Source organism: Anarrhichthys ocellatus, unplaced genomic scaffold (assembly GCF_004355925.1).
Source record: "Anarrhichthys ocellatus isolate YVR2014 unplaced genomic scaffold, GSC_Weel_1.0 scaffold125, whole genome shotgun sequence".
Lineage (NCBI taxonomy): Eukaryota > Metazoa > Chordata > Actinopteri > Perciformes > Anarhichadidae > Anarrhichthys > Anarrhichthys ocellatus.
The window spans coordinates 210,741-218,819 of record NW_022280155.1 but is presented as its reverse complement, the minus strand read 5'-3'; the positions used below and the strand labels follow the sequence as shown (position 1 = coordinate 218,819).

General features: G+C 37.3%; 1 protein-coding gene across 2 annotated transcripts in view; it reads right to left on the bottom strand.

Annotated features, from left to right (window-relative positions):
* Window positions 1-6,350, bottom strand: part of opn5 (opsin 5) — a 43,545-nt gene extending 37,195 nt beyond the window's left edge. For both annotated transcript variants that reach the window (XM_031877086.1, XM_031877085.1), the window contains exon 1: window positions 6,166-6,350. The gene's annotated coding sequence lies outside the window, so the exon portion shown is untranslated. The remainder of the gene's footprint in view (window positions 1-6,165) is intronic.
* Window positions 6,351-8,079: the final 1,729 nt, after the last annotated feature.

The window sequence follows — 8,079 nt, the reverse complement described above, 5'->3', positions numbered from 1 at the left end:
GAATGAAAATTAGTATCCAGATGCAAAAGGCCAGATATGTGATTTTGTGAACAGAAAGTCAGTGATTCCTCAGCTGACTCAGATAAGTCATCCAACATGTCCCCTTTATCTACCGGCTCATTGTCCTTGTCTCTCTGTCTCGGTGTCGTCTGACTGTAAAAATGATCCGATTCTTGGGCCTTCCGACCTTTAAAGGGTCTAGTTTAACCTGGTGATCTAATAACAAACTCAACCTGCTAACGATCAGGGCCATGTTGAACAGTTTGAAGCTTCAAAGCTTCGTTCAGAACGTTGATATTGAAATTCTAAAATCAATGTTAAAACCCGATACATTTTGAGCAATAAAAACCAATTTCCTGCATTCTGGTGAATTATTATGCACCAACTTATGGTGGAAATGTCTTCATTTATGTAAAGCAGTACACTAAATTCTGGCGGCGGTTGACAATTCCGAATAAATAAAAAACTATAATGGGATGTAATTCAGTAAGGCTCTCAGGCATTCTGTGTTGATCTCAAATATTGAGTCTCCTGTAGATCATTTAATGCTATTGCTGCTGAATCATGATTTACCCTTCCCTCCTCGTTTGTGTCTTTTGTTTGGGAAAGTAACCTCATTAAGTGAGCATGTGGCACCTGTTCACCTCAATGATACATTCAATCATTTTAATTCATTCATAAATCCCAGGAATTGAATAGTTCATATGGGTTCCAGGGAAGAGTTGGGCTCAAGTTTATAACGTAATGCACATTCAACGTTTCACAAATATCCGTGTTCTCCTGAGAATTCGAAATATTTTGAGAAAAAAAGCCGTAATATTACGAGAATAAAGTGATAATTTAATGAGAATAAAGTAGTAATTTAATGTAAATAAATTTGTAATTTAATGAGAGTAAATTTGTAATTTAATGAGAGTAAATTTGTAATTTAATGACAATAAAGTTGTAATTTAATAAGAATAAAGTTGTAATTTAACAAGAATAAAAATGTAATACAGTTTTATTCAATTGGAGTAAAGTTGTAGTTCACTGAGTCCGGATATTATAAGATAAATAAAATCGACCAGCCCTCGTGACTGCTGTGCATGACGTGACTGCTCTGTTGGTGTGTTAGTATCCCCGTCACACCGTCTGACAGACACAGACTCTCATTGGAAGTGCCAATACAAGTGAACATAGTTATGTTTTTATTCCATATAAAACAGATTCCACGATAGGGCATCTGGCATGTGAAATTGATGGCTATTTAAGAGAACAGTATTTGACACAGTGTTTGAATTCCTGTCACATTTGTTCTGGTCAACCGTACTAATGCTGTCCCGCCGGGGTTCAGCCTGAGGACGCTGAGACGAGATTGTGTCCACAGTATTGTTTCTAGGAATGTCGGTTTACATTCTACAAGTACAAAGTAATATTTGTTTCAAGTTAAGACCCAGTGCGGTTCAACCGAATCAGTTTGATGATTGATTGGTCACATCGCACTTTTATATTATTATATTTAATTATTTATTAAATATATTTATATTTAACCAATAGATATTACTGGCTTTTGAAGATATTTTTTGTAAAATTACATACATGTTCAAGATACTACAGGAGAATATGGTAAAGAAAAAAAAAATCTGTTGATTCAGCAAATCAAGGCAATTATGAATTTTTTTGTATTACAAGTTTTCTTAAATGTTACGTTTGAGTGACGGGAAATGAAAGCCTTTGATAGATTCTTGGTATACACCAAAGACTCTTCACACATTCACTCCTGAAACTAACCCCCCTTGTGATGTTTTCTATGAAACTCTTAAAATAGATGGAGGATTCTTTCTCACAGGAACTGAAGCAACGATACCGTTTATTAGCTGGGTTGGTCTCTATCTCTGATGAAAATCTCTCAAGTTTGCTGAAAGCAAAAGCACTTTTACCGCACATAAAACATGCAGTGTCTTCGGAGTGAAACAGTTCAACAAAGTAAGACTGATACATACTCACATGGTCGCTTCAGATGAGATTAGAGGACACGCGGCTCATTTGCATTCGACTAACAGTAACTTCTCAGCAATTTTCAAGGTTCAACGTTAAAGTGGTGAGTTCCAGAAGCATAATGACAGAATTCTGTGCCATTACATTTACAAGTACTGCCAAACTTTGAGGTACTTTATTTGAGTATTTCTGTCATAAAAGGAAGTACTGTATACTTTTGGAAAATATTGTGCTTTTTACTCCATTGCATTAATCTGACAGCTGTATAAAAACACAGTTCAAATGATTAGGAAATAAATTATTGCATTTTTTATTGAAATATTTGCTTTTGTTAAAACATTTTTGGGGCAAGAACACTGTAATCAATATGTTTCAAAATGCTTTAAAATGAAGTGTGTCGCACTAAAGAAAGAACGAGGCAGGTTGCTGTACTAGAATTATGAAATTTTTTTGTAAAAAAAATATTTTGTGGTAAAAAATACTTGATTGTTTTTCTTTTACAAACATTTTCATAATTCTAGGACAACAACCTGCCTCGTTTGTTCTTGCTTCAAGCTACACAACTTATTTTTAAACATATTTATTTAAATTTTAAAAACTGGTTGATTAGTGTTCTTGCTGCTTTGTTGGATTATTTCACCTGTTTTAGGAAAACACGGTTTTTAAGACTTAATTAAATACAGAAAGTTCTTCGTGAGATAAGGAAAGGCTCGACATTTGTGATTGCCCGGGGAAGGTAAACTCTGTGTTTGCGCAAGTGGAGTACCTCGTTCAGTTGTCCTATCGGGCAACTAAAAATATATATGTTTATTAGAGGCTAATATTCAATAAAAATGTGCGATTGGGAGATCTGCATTAATGCTTTGTAGTCGCCGATACCTGATGATGCTACATTGTGAACAACAAATCCGTTAAAGTCGGCAGGAGGAGAACTAGTTACCGTTAGCTGTTAGCCAGTTGACAGCACAGTCTTGCTTGACTAAATAACAACATAGCAACATTTGAAACGACCAACTTAATCAGACACTTGTTGTATTGTTATTCATTCCCATCATGCTGCTCAGAGTAATCACAGCGACGGATTCTCTCCCTACCACAGTCCTGCTTATAACGGAGCTAACAGCTATCGTCAACGGAGGTTGCATTGAGTTACAACATACTGCGTTCAAGCTCCAAACAGTACAAATTTGTATTGGGCAAAGGTAAATTACAATGTCATCATGTGTTCAATTGTAGTCTTGTAAAAGGTAGTTTTGGGCAAGAAACTTGAATAAATGCTGTTGCTTGAAGGAGATGTTTTCACAGCAATATAAAATAGATATTAGAGATGGAAATACGACCTCTAACTTAACTTCCTGTACGTCATCTTGTGAAAAACTCTTTTTTCATTGCTTGTGCACATACATTACCAACCCACAAAAAGAGAACAAAAAGAAAAAAAGACAATCAAGTCAGGTTTTTTTTTGGCTGCCTGGATCAGAACACATTTGATTCAACAAGTCATTCAGATTACTGGAAGCCTGACGAGATGCAGTTTCGCGCGATATGTGATCCTGCAATTAGATCTGCATTGACATCGCCGGAATCCAGCTACTTTGCAAGGTAAATGTCACATGCAGGCTCATTAGAATATATCGACCCCCCCACACAATCTAAGTACCTCCACCCATGTCTTGAGGACTGCTCCACACTTTTCTCGCAAACCAAGCAGAGCAAGACTGGCCTTTTTTCAGAGGCACACTTCAGAGACAGGCGCTAAAACGGAGCGTTTTGGGACTAAGGGTGAATACAGGTATAGTCAGAGAAGCAGTATGTTATTTGAACATTTAAAGCATGGGACAGAATCATTCCTGTACAGATGCTGTTTAGTTCAGCTCATAGTAATCAAGTAGTCCGCTTACAGTGTTTATTTTGGCTACCACCTTGAGTCGTCTACTCAAACAGTGAGAAACATGGCTCGAGTCACGGCTGCTAGTGACGGAGTATGAAAATGCCCAATGAAAGCATCTGAGCTTAAAGCTGCTTTTGAAACAACCGCACTTTATTTTGAAATTCATAATAAAAAGAAAGTGATAAATTTGACCTGGAAGGAGGTAATCACTTTAAGAGGTTTAGGTAGGCATATTAACCTGAAAATTAGCATAATATGTCCTCTTTAAAACTAAATGTTCCCAGTCCACCAACTACAACTGTAAAAAGAACAGCTACATACAGGGTCATTTTGTCTGCATAACGTGTACTTTTACTTTTGATACATTTTGCTGATAATGCACATGTTTACTTACGTGCAATACTTAAAGTTACTATGACAAACTTTCATTTTGTGTCGATTTTGGCGGTCCCCTGTGGTCCAGAGCACCAGAGTCCCTTTAAAAAACTTCTCGTTTTACTGCGGCAAGGTCCGACAGTCTGCCCTGCCGGGTCCTGGTTCTCTTTTTCTTTTTCATGATTGAAGTTGTTTATTTGTTCCTTAATACTTGTCATGGTTTCCTTGTCTACTGTAGTTTTTTGTTTCTTCTGTTTCAGGCTAATGTATTGCTTAATTAATTCATCATAATATATATTTTTTGCTTTATTTAATTCTCTGCATTTGAATTTAAAGAAATCTTTCACTCTATATTTCCCATAATTTAATATTTGATTTGGTTAAAACTTTTAATTGTGTTATTTTTTGTATTTCCTGTTTTAGCTCCTTTAATAAATCTGTATTTTTTAGGCATTGAGTATTTAGTTTCCAGAAGCCTCTACTAGCTGAGGTCCCAGAAGACACCGTTGTTTTTACTAAGAGGAGAAGTCATTTAACAAGGTTCTATAGTTTATTGCTTTGAAGTGTGATGATACATAAATTCTGTCTATACAGGTTTTGGTTTTTGAGTCAAATCTGGTGAATTCATGCCCTGAAGGGTTTACAGATCTACATACATCTATTAATTTAGTTTCTTCACATATTTGTTTTAAAAATTTGCCCTCTGGTTTGCCCTCCTGGTTCTCCAGTGCCTCCCATCCCCCCAAAAAATACTCTGGAGAAAGTCTGGAGTCCACAGTGGACTGGTCTCAGCTGGAGACCCCGCTGGAGTCTGAGCTGAAGGAGTTTCTGGTGAACCTGCACGATTCCAACCCCGGTGGAACCAATGAGAACCCAGATAGCAAACTGACTCCGCTCCGGATCCGCCCTCTGAGTATTTCTTCCACCACTTTAACATATTTTACATTTTGAAAACTTGTATCCTTTGTTGCTCAGAGGCACACTTCAGACTAAACAGGATTTTGAAAGCCTGACTTTTTTAAACTAAAGACTGCAACAAACCCATTTGAAGAGGAAGAGGATGTGTTTGTTTGTTTAACCACAATAAGACAATCAGGGATAGAGGGATACGGCTGCATTTACATCTCTAACCACGCAGCGCAATAAGGAATAAACAACACAGCTGAAATGTTTAGTCACACAAAAAATAATTCTTGTCTCAGGAACACTGAGAAACTAATGGCAACCAATTGTAGCATCTTTTCACTATATTAACCCGGATGGACCTGAGACCCCAAACAGACCCCCACTTACTGTAAATAACACACTTTACAGTGCAATCACCGCGATAGGTCATGGCTTCTCCTCGTTTTTATGAGATGCTTATGAATTTTGAATAAATGACTTAATGTTATTGTTATTAGAGTTTTGTTATGTAGGCTACATACACAGTGTTGATGCGGTTTGAACATACGAGTTCAAACAGGGATTTACGGAGTTCGACCTCTTATGAATACACATTTGTGAATGCAATGCCAATATTAAAACAACACTTATTTAGTATAATAACAAGGCATAAACGGCCATGTCAGTATTTTGCTACCTTTATCAATCGTGCAAGTCCAGTAAGTGGCAAAGAGACGGGTACTACGTCATTAATAATCTACATAATGTTTAATAAGCTTAGGAGAAAGGAAAAACATGTTTAAGGTTTTGGAGGGTGTTTTGCAGTCATAATTAATATATCGGCTCTGAGACCCCAAACAGTTGTTTTTAAAGAAAACAGTCTCGCTCTTAACGAAGTCATGAGAATTGACTTAACTGGGGGATCATTCACATGGGACATAAGGAAAACACAGCTGGAACCCCGCATTACACACGCGCGCATGCACACAAACAAAAACAAAAAATGCTAATAATGAAGGTTTTGGCTCATCACTCACCTTTTGTTCATCGGTCACCAGTCATCCCGAGCGGAGTTTAATTCCCCACAATTAAAACTCTCCCTCTGTTAGCAGAATACGCCGTGTGAGTTCCGGTCCTGGAGGTGGAGAGAAACATGTAAATATTCCCGGGGTTCAGCTTCCAACTTGTCCTCTGAGCTGCTCTTGGCTTCCGCTGATGTGCTGAAGCATTAGTCTGTCTGGCCGGCGCTCAAATTTTTTTTTTTTTTTTTTTATATCTATATATATATACACATATACAGACACGGTGTAGTGAAAGGAATCGCAAGTTCCGGTCGAATCCTTCACAATAAAACTCTTGTTTTTCCCCCTCGACTCTCTACAGCGAAAGAAAAAAAATATCATATTTTCATGATCAGCAATATATATTTTCTATGATATATATATATGTATCATAGAAATAATCAACATTGTTAATTAACTTAATTGCAGTCCTTAAAAGATCATAAACAATATCATGTATTCATTACTTGACTGTTCTTAAATTAAAGCACAGAAAAAAAATTGTTACATTAACTAAAAGTGCGCATTGTGCAGATTTGCCCATTTCAGAATAATATTATACTATTTCATAGTAAATAATTAACTTGAAGGTTGCAGCTGGTAAAGCTGGGGCTAATTGTAACTTATTTTTGTAAATAGACTCGTGCTGAATAGCTTAATCTATAATAATACATCATAATGAATTATAAGCATATTACCAGAAACTAAAGTGAAGTAAAAAGAACAGAGGGAGTAAGATTTATAAAGCAGCAAAAAAATTGAATTACCCAAGTACATATTTGGCTAATAATAAGGTACAAATGTCACATGCGGACGGAGGCACGTGTTACGTGTAAATAGGGGAAATGCAGCCTACTGACTTTTACTTTGTAGGGAAACGGTCCCATTTCCTGTTGTGCGTCTGACTTGACCACCATCGGTGTGTGCAGAAGCTGCGCCCCCTGCTGAAGCGGCTCAGCGGGGACTCGCTCAATCCCAGAGGACGACAACACAGCTGAATGGACGACTTCACCAGGAGAATAAAATCATTCCGGTCGCCCTTTAAAAGATGAATAAGGAAAATGTCCCAGTCCAATGTTGACTTAGAGAAGAACAAGGCTGAACTCATATAGACCCATTTCTATCGGTATCACACTGCTGTCGCATTGATGTTGACGGGTCCATATTCATGCAGATAAGATAATTGCGCGTCGTTCAGGCTTTAATAGAAGTAGGAATATGCAATATGAACATGTTCTAAATGAGCGTGGAAACAAAGAGAAAAATAAAGCAATGTGTTTCATAATATGTTGCCGGAGTAGCCAATGAAGACATCATTACAGCACACAGTTAAGGAAGCAAACACTGTTAGCCACTCTCTTCCACTCTTTTAATAAATAAACTATTTAATGATGTCTGGTGTTCGTCTATGGTACTTTGAGCTCATTGAGGCTTATTGTGAAGCCCTTAATACCCACCTTTCCCATTTAGTTTTCCAACATGGAATTAAAAGCCCTGAAAACATGTCTATCAGCCTCTTACGAACAATAGGGAGGTATAAGAACACAACATTTTCTGTCAAAGTAAGAACAGTTAATTGAGGTAATTTGACATCAACATTTGTGCACCGATCAGGATTTAGCCATGTCTAATCCAAATGATCAGATCCTGGATGGAGAGGTGCCTCAGCCCATCAGAAGATCCCATTTGCTTCTCCAATAATAACTGACGTTCCCTCTCATTTCTGGTTACATTCTATCTGCATTCCCTGCATTTCTTTGCCCAATTTCTTCTCTCACAGACAGCACGAGAGTGGCAACGCACAAGCGATTCATCGCGTGCACCATTTCTCAGGTTCTGTGAGGGTACTTTATGTTTGTGTTGCTTTTATATGTATTTGTTTTCTGGTTC